General features: G+C 32.9%; 1 protein-coding gene across 1 annotated transcript in view; it reads left to right on the forward strand.

Moving 5' to 3' along the window:
- The window catches only part of CCSER1 (coiled-coil serine rich protein 1), a 1,475,466-nt gene that overhangs the window by 508,435 nt on the left and 954,569 nt on the right, over window positions 1–12,462 (forward strand). The window lies entirely within an intron of this gene.

Raw genomic sequence — 12,462 nt, forward strand, 5'->3', positions numbered from 1 at the left:
CAGCCATTCTTTAGGATTCAAGTTTGCTTTGGTTTGATTTTTATAATTATAACATTTGTTTTATTTGAAGGATTTCTATAAAAAGTATACACGTGATTATTATTACTTCATAGACGTGTGAAGTGAGAGTTAATAATTTTAAATTATTTTCCTCAAGTAAGTGTAATTTCAGGGCAGCAACCTGAAATTTGTGTCTTTGTATTATATCCCATTATCTTTAAGTAGATTTACCTTTATTGATTGGAGATATTAATAAAGAATTGAGAAAAATATTATTATTTAGAATTGATAGTCTCTATGTTATAATGATTGCTACCATTTGCTTTTTGAACACTTTCATAATAATGCTAGCAGTTACCACTGGAGGCTAGAATTGAATCAGGAAGAAAGAAGGCAATATAAGGTAAATGAATACCATAGACTATTGGGGCTTCCAGTGTGTTCTCATCAGCTGTTATAAACTGTATTAGTCTGTTCTTAACACTGCTAATAAAGACATACCTGAGGCTAGGTAGTTTATAAAGGAAAGACATTTAGTTGACTTACAGTTCCTCATGGCTGGGGAGGCCTCACAATCACAGTGGAAGGCGATGAAGGAGCAAAGTCACATCTTACATGGCGGCAGGCAACAGAGCTTGTGCAGGGAAACTCTTATTTATAAAACCGTCAGATCTCATGAGACTTATTCACTACCATGAGAACTGTATTTGGGGAACCACCCCCACGATTCAATTAGCTCCACCTGGCCCCCCACCTTGACACATGAGGATTATTATGATTAAAGCTGAGACTTGGGTGGGGACACAGTCAAACCATATCATAAACAAAAACTGGAAGATATCTTCTCTGTGTCCCATACAGGTTGTATCACTAAGGCAACCTTTGTTTCTGGATTTTCTGGATCCTATAACGTGTTGTGCTGGAGCAGTATGCTTATACCTGATTACTCTTAGAATTTCAGAAATTATGTGAACTGGTGGTTAAGCGAAGGCATCAAATAAATTATATGAACTTATAATTCAATCAATTACTTTTAAAAAGGGTAATCAGTATTCAAAACATATTTTCTATTTATTTTATTATTATCTACACTTGTGAGATGATTTACATCTTTTAGAATCACATGGTGGAAGTACTATATAATTCCTACTGTACAGATTTCCAACATGTAGATTCATTTATGTCATTTTGGTAGCTTGAAATCAGCCATGTGGGAGTATTTATGCCTCAGAAATTGGCAAACACTGCAAATTAAGGCCTTTTATTTTTGGCAAGCTTGTTGTTAAATATTTACTAGCACATTACTATGTGTATAACTATATGATTTCTACACTGACAACATAAATATTTGCCTGCAAATGAATAGATAAATTTGAATTTCTTCAACCTTTGGCTTAACATGCAACCTGATCCTCTTCGAACAAGGCAAACTTAGTAACAGCTGTTACAATAAAATATACTAATCTCAACTATTCAGCTTTTTACCTCTCTGTTTGGTCTGAATTTTAATAACAAATTAATTCAAGCAAGAGTTAAGTAGAAAGAACTGACAGAAGGTGCAAGAGGCTTTCTTAGAGTACTTAATTCTATAATTTCAAAATATTCAGTGATATTCACCATAAAGTCAATATTCAAAATATATTGAGATGGTTTTTATACTGCCACCTGTTTGTCTTTATTAAGGAGTATTCAAAGAAACTGAAGAGAATCGATTTTTAAAGCTGATGTAGAGTGAACAATACTTAATATATGTTTGTGCAGCCCATTCAGTGAATAGAGGGTCTTTATTATCAACAGGGAAAAGCAATATTATTGTATGATTAGCATAGACAACAGTTCTACTAAGAAGATATTCATAATAGATGTCTCTAAAGAAAATTGTTTTTTGTAATGTTCCCTAAGCCAGGAAGTTTTAAACTGCAATTCCCATTTTATTACTAAATTTGAGTTTAATATCAATATGCATTTAGATTAACAATATATTTTTAATGTAAAAAATTCATTCCTATTTTTGAACTGATTTATTGTGATGTACAATAGTTCAATCTTTGTTCACAGATTATTTTTTAGTGGCAGGAGGTCCCTGTTATCTGATTTCAAGATAAAATAACTACTTAATTTTTATATGTCATGTTAGAATATTCTTTTATTTAAGATATTTGTTACATGAGTATTGCTTTTATATATTTTTTCCCATTGATCTATTTGAAACCTATCACTTAGTAGAAATGCAGTGCATTCATGATATTTTTACACTTTTGCTAATAAAGGTACACCTTTCTTGTGAGCAAATCAAGTTATCCTTTATTATTTTTGAGGGAATATCTTCTACAAATAGCATTTGAAAATATCCAGAGATAGTAATAGTGGGAACACAGAATATTTTTGGCCTAACCTGTTTTAAGATTGCTGTAGGGTTGTGATTAATGACTAGTGGCTAGAAGGATGCCTAGACAGATTTTTAATAGATGACTTCCCTAAAGTTTCTAGAACAGGTTCAGGGTTGTGGAGTAATAAAAATAATTCCTTGGAAAGTTCTACACAACAGGCTAAATAAATATACAGGTTGAGCATCCCTAATCTGAAAATCCGAAATCCAAAATACTACAAAATTTAAAACTTTTTGAGCACTGATGTGACACCACCAGTGGAAAATTCCACATATAAGTACTTTAAACAACTTGTTTTATACATGAAATTATTAAAAATATTGTATAAAATTATCTTTGGGCTATGTCTATAAAGTATATATGAAACACAAAGGACTTTCATGTTTAGACTTGGGTCCCATTCCCAAAACATCTCATAAGGTATATGCGAATATTCTGAAGTCTGAAAAAATTTGAAAGACACTTTTGGTCCCAAGCCTTTTGGATAAGTGGTACTTGACCTGTACTCTATTTTTCAAGTACTCTTATCTATATAGTCCATATTGATCATGTCATTTTAATGAATATAAGCATTAATGGTGAGGTCTACTTGTAATATTTTAAAGCTACCTATAAAATTTACTTCTTGCAAACATTTTTTGTGAGCTATCACATGTTTAAAATTATTTTGCAATTTTTATTACTGGCTTAACGACCTTAGATGCTATTAAAATGTTAAATCCCATTAGCTCATTCCAGATTTTTTTTTTAAGTTATTTTGTCATTAACTGGCATTTCATTACTTATTATTCTACCTACTTTAGGTTTAATAAAAATTTTCATCAAGTAATTCATTTGGCGCTTAGTAATTCTTCCATTTTATGCCATCACCGTAACAATATAAATCATATTAATCTAATCGAGGTTTGGGGATTATATAGGATATGCTACTTTAAAATATATAATATATACTTTCAATAAAATATAATTTTGAAAGTGAATAAAACTGTGAAAGTGAATCTAACAGCATGTTTGTATCTGAATCATCTTGGGTAGGAACCAGAGATGGAGATGAATAATGGCTAGGCATTGCTGTAAATATTCTGCTTCAGTGAACCTGTCTTTGGCCCAAGCACGTGAATGGCGAGGACTTACTAAGTGTCTCTTCCAAGTATACTGGAAAAGCACTGGGTTAGGATATTGTGTTTTAGATTGTTTGTATTAAACATCCTGAAACCTTCCTCTACTTAGGAGATTCTTGCTCCTAAATACTTTTCAGATCTACTTATATCTATCTCATCTTCCAGCTGCTCCTACATCAATGGTGGTCCATTTTACTGAAGTTACTTCATAACTGGTCTTCTTACTTCTAGTCTTCCCACCTATCAAATCAGTTTACTCATTGCTGTCAGGCTAAAATGAATATGTAATCAAGTCAGTCTTCTGTAATTTTTTGAATGTTTCCTAATTGCTCTTACAAGTTCTTCTACAGGTTGTATAACAGTCTATATTTCCTCTATCATTGGAGCACTTATGTGTCTTCATTATAATTGCTAATCTTCCTTTTCCCAGTGATACTCTAAGGTGCATGAAAATGATATTGTGAACTTGCATCTTCTTGTATCTTCTCAACCTGGAGGGTATTTGCTGCTTAATAAGTGTTTATTAATAAATCAATGAAAGGAACTAGATTTCATTCTGTTTACAGGCTACCATTAAAATAACTGTTGACAGAAAACAAATGATAAACTTGGGTGCTTGATGGAATGAGGATCAAAATAAGTATGCAGCAAATTTCTCCTCATTAAACGAGTGTACAATATGTTTTTTCTCCAAATATGAAATAAAGACACATCACGAAAATTACTAGATTTAATTTAATCAAGACTCATTTGTTTGCCCAAGTCGATCAATGGTAGATATAATTTCCTGAAGATTTTTCAGATCTTTCTATGCAGTAGATGGCTATAGTGCTCATTAACTGTATTTTTAAAATTATCTGCTACATCTTCCAGATTAGAAGAAAGGCCTAGTGGTTTAGAGACTGGTTATTTCCATATGTACTCACTCTTTTCACACAGAGATAATTTTGTTTTCACTAAACATCATGGCAATTTCAGAGGAAAAGGACAACTATAAATCATTATAAAACCACAAATTAGTAAATCTAATACACATAAAATTGTTGGTATAAAGCCATTATTACTTCTTATTGTTTGGCTAAGCTTACCATTTTCCTAATGATGTTCTGTTGACATCCTAGATTTTAATTTTGAGGTGAGCTAAGAATGAATAATCTGAATGCAATATCACACTCCAAATTGTGTCATCCTTTTTTAAAGATCATTTTTTTTAAATTAAAATGCCCATTCACATTCCCAGCAACTCCAAACTTCAACTCCCTTATTTTTAGAAAAATGACTGATGTTGGGCCCTTAGAAATTCTGTTGTTGTCACTTTATTCTCTAGTATTAGTGGTAAAAGACATGACTATAGCAAGGGAGGAGAACTGTATCATTTTTTTCTTTTTTTTTTTTCTAAATTTTTTTCACATAATTTTATTAATCTATAAAAGAAAATGTTTAATATCTACAGAGGTGGGTTTTGTTTTAATGTTTCCTTTTAGTTTGCTCTAATCTCTCTTTAACAAATATATTTTGATATAACAAGCTGAATCTATTCTAACAAAATAGGTAGATAAGTAAAAATCAAGGAACTACTTATTTGAAAATTTATGTAATTTACAGGCCCATGTAGTTGATGCAAATATTGGGGCTGTGAAACATTTGGAAAAGACCTGCCATTGATTAAAGAGCTGGAATCTATTTTTCTTTTTCTTTTCTCTACTACCTAATAGTTCAATCATTAATTTCATTTTATCTAAAAGGAATAATAATGAAAAACTTTCAAGGATAATTTTCAATGCAAAATTTTTGGGTTTTTTTTCAGTATAATTTGCAATTACATTATAAAATTTAGAGCATTTTCTACTTCATCATTCATCACTGTTGGGAATTTTTAAAGGGTTTATTTTACTACATTTCTTTTTTTTTTTTTTTTTTTTTTTTTTTTTTTTTTTTTTTTTTTTTGAGACAGAGTCTCTAATGTTTTGTATTTTTAGTAGAGAAGGGGTTTTGCGCTGTGTCAGCCAGGATGGTCTCCATCTCCTGACCTTGTGATCCGCCCGCCTCAGTCTCCCAAAGTGCTGGGATTACAGGCGTGAGCCACCGCACCCGGCCTATTTTTACTACATTTCAGTAAATGATTCAAAGAGCATTAATAAGGATTTTATAACTAAATGACATTTTCCTATCAGCACATCTTGAGACGGAAAGAAAAGTCTATGGGGTAGGAACTTTAGCAATGGATAATTAGAGAAGGAAAAGGCAACAGTGAAGAGTCGTAAAGTAAAGAAATACCCAAATCAAGCAATTACCATGGAAGTATAGATAGCACTCTAGTAATCAGAATTCTCTTTATACTTATCATTTGAAAATAACAACACTACAAGTTTTTGCTACCTTCTTTGTATTTATTTATTTATTTTTGCTGACTCAAAAATATGTTTAAGGAAAATTAGAAAAAGAAGTGTCAAGAAAACATCAAATCGCAGAAAGAGTGGCTGTAGTAATGTCAAAGTAGATCTAAATATATGACATTTTACCACAGTCAGAGAGCCATACTTACTAATGGTAAAAGTAAGTTCTTTAGGAAGACACAACAATCAAACATATGGATGGCTTGTTTCTAGAACTTCTAAATATACAATGCAAAAACCGACAGAACTAAGAAATAAACAAATTAGCAATCACAGTTGAAGAACTTAAAACATTTCTTTCTATAATTGATAAAGCAACTAAATGAAAAAAATCAGAAAATTTCTAGAAGAATTGAACAATATTATCAATATTTTTAATCCAATTGACATTTATAGAATGCTACACTTAATAAAATAATTATATATTATTTTCAAATGCGAGTGGAACATCATCAAGAAAAACTATATCCTCGGTAACAGAATAAGTCCCATTAAATTTAAAAGGTAGACATCTATAGGGTACATTTTCTTGAGAACAATGGAATGAAACTAGGAATCACAAATAATAAAATAACTATAAAAGCATCAAATATTTGGAAATTAAATTACAAACTTCTATATAACCCATAGACAAATTTAGAAAGCTGAAAGGAAATTTTAAAATGTTTCCAATGAGATGATGATAATAATATCACAAATCAAAATTTTCTGGATATAATTAAAACTATGATTACAGGGAAATTTGTAGCTTTAAATGCTTATATTTAAATAAGAGTGCTATAATTCATAACCTAATTTTCTTCCTTGAAATGTTGGTTAATGAATACAAAAAGCAGTTGAACAGAAAGAAGAAGTTCTAATATTAAATGGTACAGTAGGGAAATTATAGTTCATAATAATTTGTTACACTTCAAAATAGCTAGAAGATTTGCAATGTTCCCAACACAAAGAAAAGATACATGTTTGAGGTGATGTGTATACCAATTACCCTGATTTAATCACTCCACATTGTATACATACATTAAGAGATCACATGTACCCAAAAATATGTTCAACTATAAAATATCAATTAAAAAGGAAGCTAATAAAAGTAGGGCAAATTAAATCCAAATGAAGTATGTAGAAACACGTAATAAAGAATAAAACCGTAAAATTAAAAGCAGACAAATCATAAGCCCAAAAAAGTTAATAATAAAATGACAGAATTAACAATAAATTTATCAGCATTGGAGGATATAAGGTTGTCATAAAATTATACATTGCTGTGTAGAAAATAAGCTCTAAAATCTAGTAGACTAAATCAATATTTGTTATCTCAAAGTTTCTATGGTTGCGAGTTTGAGAGTGGTTACCTATGGGTTTTGACTGAAGGCATCTCATTAGGTTGCACTCAATATGTCAACCATGGCTGTAGTCATGAATTCTTGGCTGAACTTGAGGATCTACTGCCTAGTTCATTCACTTGCTGTGTGGCAAGAGGACTCAGTTCTTCACTGCTGGTACTCAGAGGCCTCAGTTTCTTACCATGTAGCCTTTTCACTGGTCAACATGGCAATTGACTTTCCCCTGACTACACAATCCAAGAGAGAGAAGACAAAATGCACCATGTCTTTTGTAACCTAATCTCAGAAGTAATATACCATCACTTTTGTCAAATTTATTAGTCACAAAAATCAAACTTGATTCAGCATGGAAGAATAATATGAAAAGAATGAATACTAGGAGGTAGAGAACATTGTGGTCCATCTTGGAGGTCGTCTACCAGTCAATGGTATATTCCTCTCATATGCAAAGTACACTCAGCCCCTCCCAAGGCCATTCAAAGTATCTTTCAATTACAGCCTCAATTCAAAGTGCAGAATCTCACAGACCAATGGAACAGAACAGAGTCCTCAGAAATAATACCACACATCTACAGCCATCTGATCTTTGATAAACATGAGAAAAACAAGAAATGGGGAAAGGATTCCCTATTTAATAAATGGTGCTGGGAAAATTGGCTAGCCATAAGTAGAAAGCTGAAACTGAATCCTTTCCTTACTCCTTATATGAAGATTAATTCAAGATGTATTAGAAACTTAAATGTTAGACCTAATATCATAAAAACCCTAGAAGAAAACCTAGGCAATACCATTCAGGACATAGGTGTAGGCAAGGACTTCATGTCTAAAACACCAAAAGAAATGGCAACAAAAGCCAAAATTGACAAATGGGATCTCATTAAACTAAAGAGCTTCTGCACAGCAAAATAAACTACCATCAGAGTGAACAGGCAACCTACAGAATGGGAGAAATTTTGGAAATCTACTCATCAAAGGGCTGATATCCAGAATCTACAAAGAACTCAAACAAATTTACAAGAAAAAAACAAACAACCCCATCAAAAAGTGGGCAAAGGATATGAACAGACGTTTCTCAAAAGAAGACATTCATACAGCCAACAGACACATCAAAAACTGCTCATCATCACTGGCCATCAGAGAAATGCAAATCAAAACCACAATGAGATACCATCTCACACCAGTTAGAATGGCAGTCATTCAAAAGTCAGGAAACAACAGGTGCTGGATAGGATGTGGAGAAATAGGAAGAGTTTTACACTGTTGGTGGGACTATAAACTAGTTCAACCATTATGGAAAACAGTATGGCGATTCCTCAAGGATCTAGAACTAGAAGTACCATATGACCCAGCCATCCCATTACTGGGTATATACCCAGAGGATTATAAATCATGCTGCTATAAAGACACATGCACACATATATTTATTGCGGCAGTATTCACAATAGCAAAGACTTGGAATCAACCCAAATGTCCATCAGTGACAGACTGGATTAAGAAAATGTGGCACATATACACCATGGAATACTATGCAGCCATAAAAAAGGATGAGTTTGCATCCTTTGTAGGGACATGGATGCCGCTGGAAACCATCATTCTCAGCAAACTATCACAAGAAGAGAAAACCAAACACTGCATGTTCTCACTCATAGGTGGGAACTGAGCAATGAGATCACTTGGACTCGGGAAGGGGAACATCACACACCGGGGCCTATCACAGGGAGGAGGGAGGGGGGAGGGGGGAGGGATTGCATTGGGAGTTATACCTGATATAAATGACGAGTTGATGTGTGCTGACGAGTTGATGGGTGCAGCACACCAACATGGCACAAGTATACATATGTAACAAACCTGCACGTTATCCACATGTACCCTAGAACTTAAAGTATAATTAATAAAAAAAAAAAAAAGTGCAGAATCTCAAAATCTAAAGTATGTATAGCTGTAGATGAGGTTTAAACAAAGCAACTCAAATACAGTTTTCCATTTTAACCTGTAAACTAACATGCATGTTAGTAGTTTTTTGGTTAGGATTCAGGGCCTGCTGAAAATTCTTGCTTTTCGTTCTGTCCTCTATGTTCTTTGTTCTAACCTCTGGGCAATTCTTTCTTATAAAGGTAGCACATGTTTTGCAGCAGAATAGTTTCTTCATCCTTATTTGTAGTTGTAGACATTAGTATTCAAAGACTTCTTTTCATTTTACTGTTTATCTCTTAAAGACCAAACTTGGAAAGTGTTTCTGTGAATATAACTCTCTTAAATTCCTTTTGGGTTTGCCTGTAAACCTTATTCAGGAATCACTTCCTTAGACAAAATGCATACCCACAAATCTCTTCAAGATAAGCCCTACTCTAACTTGAAATAGGTAGGGGATTACTCCTTTAAGCTTTTGAAATTTTATTGTTTGGCTGTGAAGTTCAATGGGCCATACCTTAAAACTTTAAACAAAAGGCACCTTCTGTGTGAGTGAACTTGGTACTCTGCAGCACCACATTTTATCTTTCAGGACAGCTCTACATCCATTAAATAAATTTTAAGATAATCGATTTGTTTTAATCTCAAATGATGTGGTTGCTACACAGGTTTACATGTTTATCAAAACTCATCAAATTACACATTTTGGATCGCAACACATGAAATGTCATTACAGAACTGTTAAGGGCCACTGTCAATGCTCCCATTTGTGGAATTTTTAGTTTTCCCTTGTGAGACCTGTAAAACAACTATGACCATTTATCATACAGACTAACTTAGTATTGTCAGTTCTTACAAATTATTACAAGTTATTTTCCCTCATTGTTAGAATAACATAGGTTAAAAAACATTTACAAGGTAACACAGTCTTCATATACACATATGGATCCCATTGTATACTCCTTGAAGAAACCTCTGGTTTAGATAATGGCGTCTCTTAGACTGATAGATTTTTTAATAAGTGTTCTGCCACATAAATAAGGCCTGACTATGATGCTGTACAACTTAGTCTTGAAAATAGATGAGGAGAGGAGGAAAGTATAATTCCATGACTCTTGCTTTGTAAACAACCCTAATTTTAAACAGTCAATCTTGGAGAGATTAGAGAAGGTGGAGAAAAATTCTTTCCTAACCCCAACCCCATTTCACTCACAAAATTCCACTGGAGGAAGTATATTGTAGTGGTAAAGATTACAGCTGTTTTGAATCGTAGAGATCTAGGTGTGAATCTCACTTCTACCACTGTATAGCTACTGTAAGTTGATTAAGGTTTTCTTAAGTTTCTATTTCATCATATGTAATATTAATAGCTACCTAATAGGGTTACTCAGACAATTAAGCAATAAAATGTGTACAGGACATCGCAGTGTGAGTTTGGGGTAGGCAATCATGAACATGAGCCACTGCAGTGATCTTACTTGTGTGATAATTGCTGACTATATCAAGCCAGATGTGAAATATTTGAGATTTCTTAAACACTTACAAATATAACAGTTAAAAAAGAATATATATATTATTTATATATATACATATATATCAGTAAATGCTTAATAGCATAATGTGCTGTATTCATTGAATCAGTATCAATTAATTTTTAATAAATTATCAATAATTTTTTATAAAATTAAAATAATTTACCAATAATGTTAAACAAAAGCCATACTAGGTAAAACTGAAAGTAAAAATATTATTGCCATTTATGCTTTTCTGGGCTTACTCAATTATGGCAGCACATTTGACCTGGCACCACTCCACAAAAGTGCTACAACATGTCAATTGAATTTCCTGTTTAGAATCAACATATACTGTGGTTGTTCCAGGTGAGAATTCAGGGTGACAACCAGAATGATGGAAGTTGAGATAGAAGGGAAGAGATGCGTACTGTTTTTTTTGTTTGTTTGTTTTGTTTTGTTTCGTTTTGTTTTTACTTTTTGAAGTTTTCTTAATAGTACTCGCTTTTGAACTGGAATAGGGTGCTGACAGAAAGATAAAAATCAAGCATAACTCTAAAATTTGTCACTTGAGTCACAGGCAGATTATATTGCCATTTTATGACCCTTGGAAGACTAGGAGAGGAGTCACCTGTGCAAGACAGAAGGAAACAAGAGTTCTATTTTTACCAGGTGAAGGTTGAAATTCTTATTTCAACATGCAAATGTATGTGTCAAGCAGAAATTTGAATTAATGTGTCTGTACATCCAGCGAGATCATGGCTAGAAATGTAGATTAATTATTCATGATCGTATGGATTACATTTAAAGCTGTGGAAGAGAGAATTTGTATTTAAAAAAAAAAGAGTAGGATGTGCCAATATTTAATGATTGGAAAATCAAGGGAAAGAGTGTCCAGGGAGCTAGGAAGAACACTAAGAGCATAGTGTCTTTCAAAAAGCCAAGAGAAAATATTGCTTCAAGAAGGTCAACTTGGGGAGATGCTGAAAAGTAAGTAGAATAAGAAAAGATAAGCAATCACTTTGGCAATCCTTTGAAGTTAATTCCAAAAGCATAGTAGTAGGCTTTAGGAAATTCAACTTATAAAACAACCTATTCTAAGTGTTAATTTGGATAGTCAAAACCTAGAAGAGAAACAACCATTTCCATCTAGTGTTCAGTTATTAAATTATTTGTTAATTCTTTTATGGCATGGTTCTATGAATGTGAAAGACATGAAAACTAATAATAGATGTCCTGAGTTTTAAAAAATAGCTTTTAAAGTAAGACATGTCTTAGTTTTGTAAGAACACTGTAGATTTTATTAGGTTAATCAAGAATGATAAAAAAACTTTTTTATAGAGTACCCTCCATGTTGGGCTATCGTCTTTCTTGTAAAAAGTATTATTTATATTACTTAAAGTTATTACTTAATAATGCAGAATAAATCTAGCATAGTGATCACAAGATACAGGTATGATATGATTAGGCTTTGCATCTCCACCCAAATCTCGTCTTGAATTGTAATCCCCATTATCCCCATAATCCCCAGGTGTCAAGGGAGAGACCATGTGGAGGTAATTGAATCATGGGGATGATTTCTCCCATGCTGTTCTTGTGATAGTGAATGAGTTCTCATGAGATGTGATGGTTTAATAAGGGACTCTTCCCCCTTCGCTCCGCACTTCTCCTTCCTACTACTTTGTGAAGAAGGTGCCTTGCTTCCTTTCATCTTCCACCATGACTGTAAGTTTCCTGAGGCCTCCCCAGCCATGCTGAACTATGAGTCAAATATCTTTCTTTTTTAAATT

The sequence above is a fragment of the Piliocolobus tephrosceles genome, chromosome 3, assembly GCF_002776525.5.
Source record: "Piliocolobus tephrosceles isolate RC106 chromosome 3, ASM277652v3, whole genome shotgun sequence".
Taxonomy (NCBI): Eukaryota; Metazoa; Chordata; class Mammalia; order Primates; family Cercopithecidae; genus Piliocolobus; species Piliocolobus tephrosceles.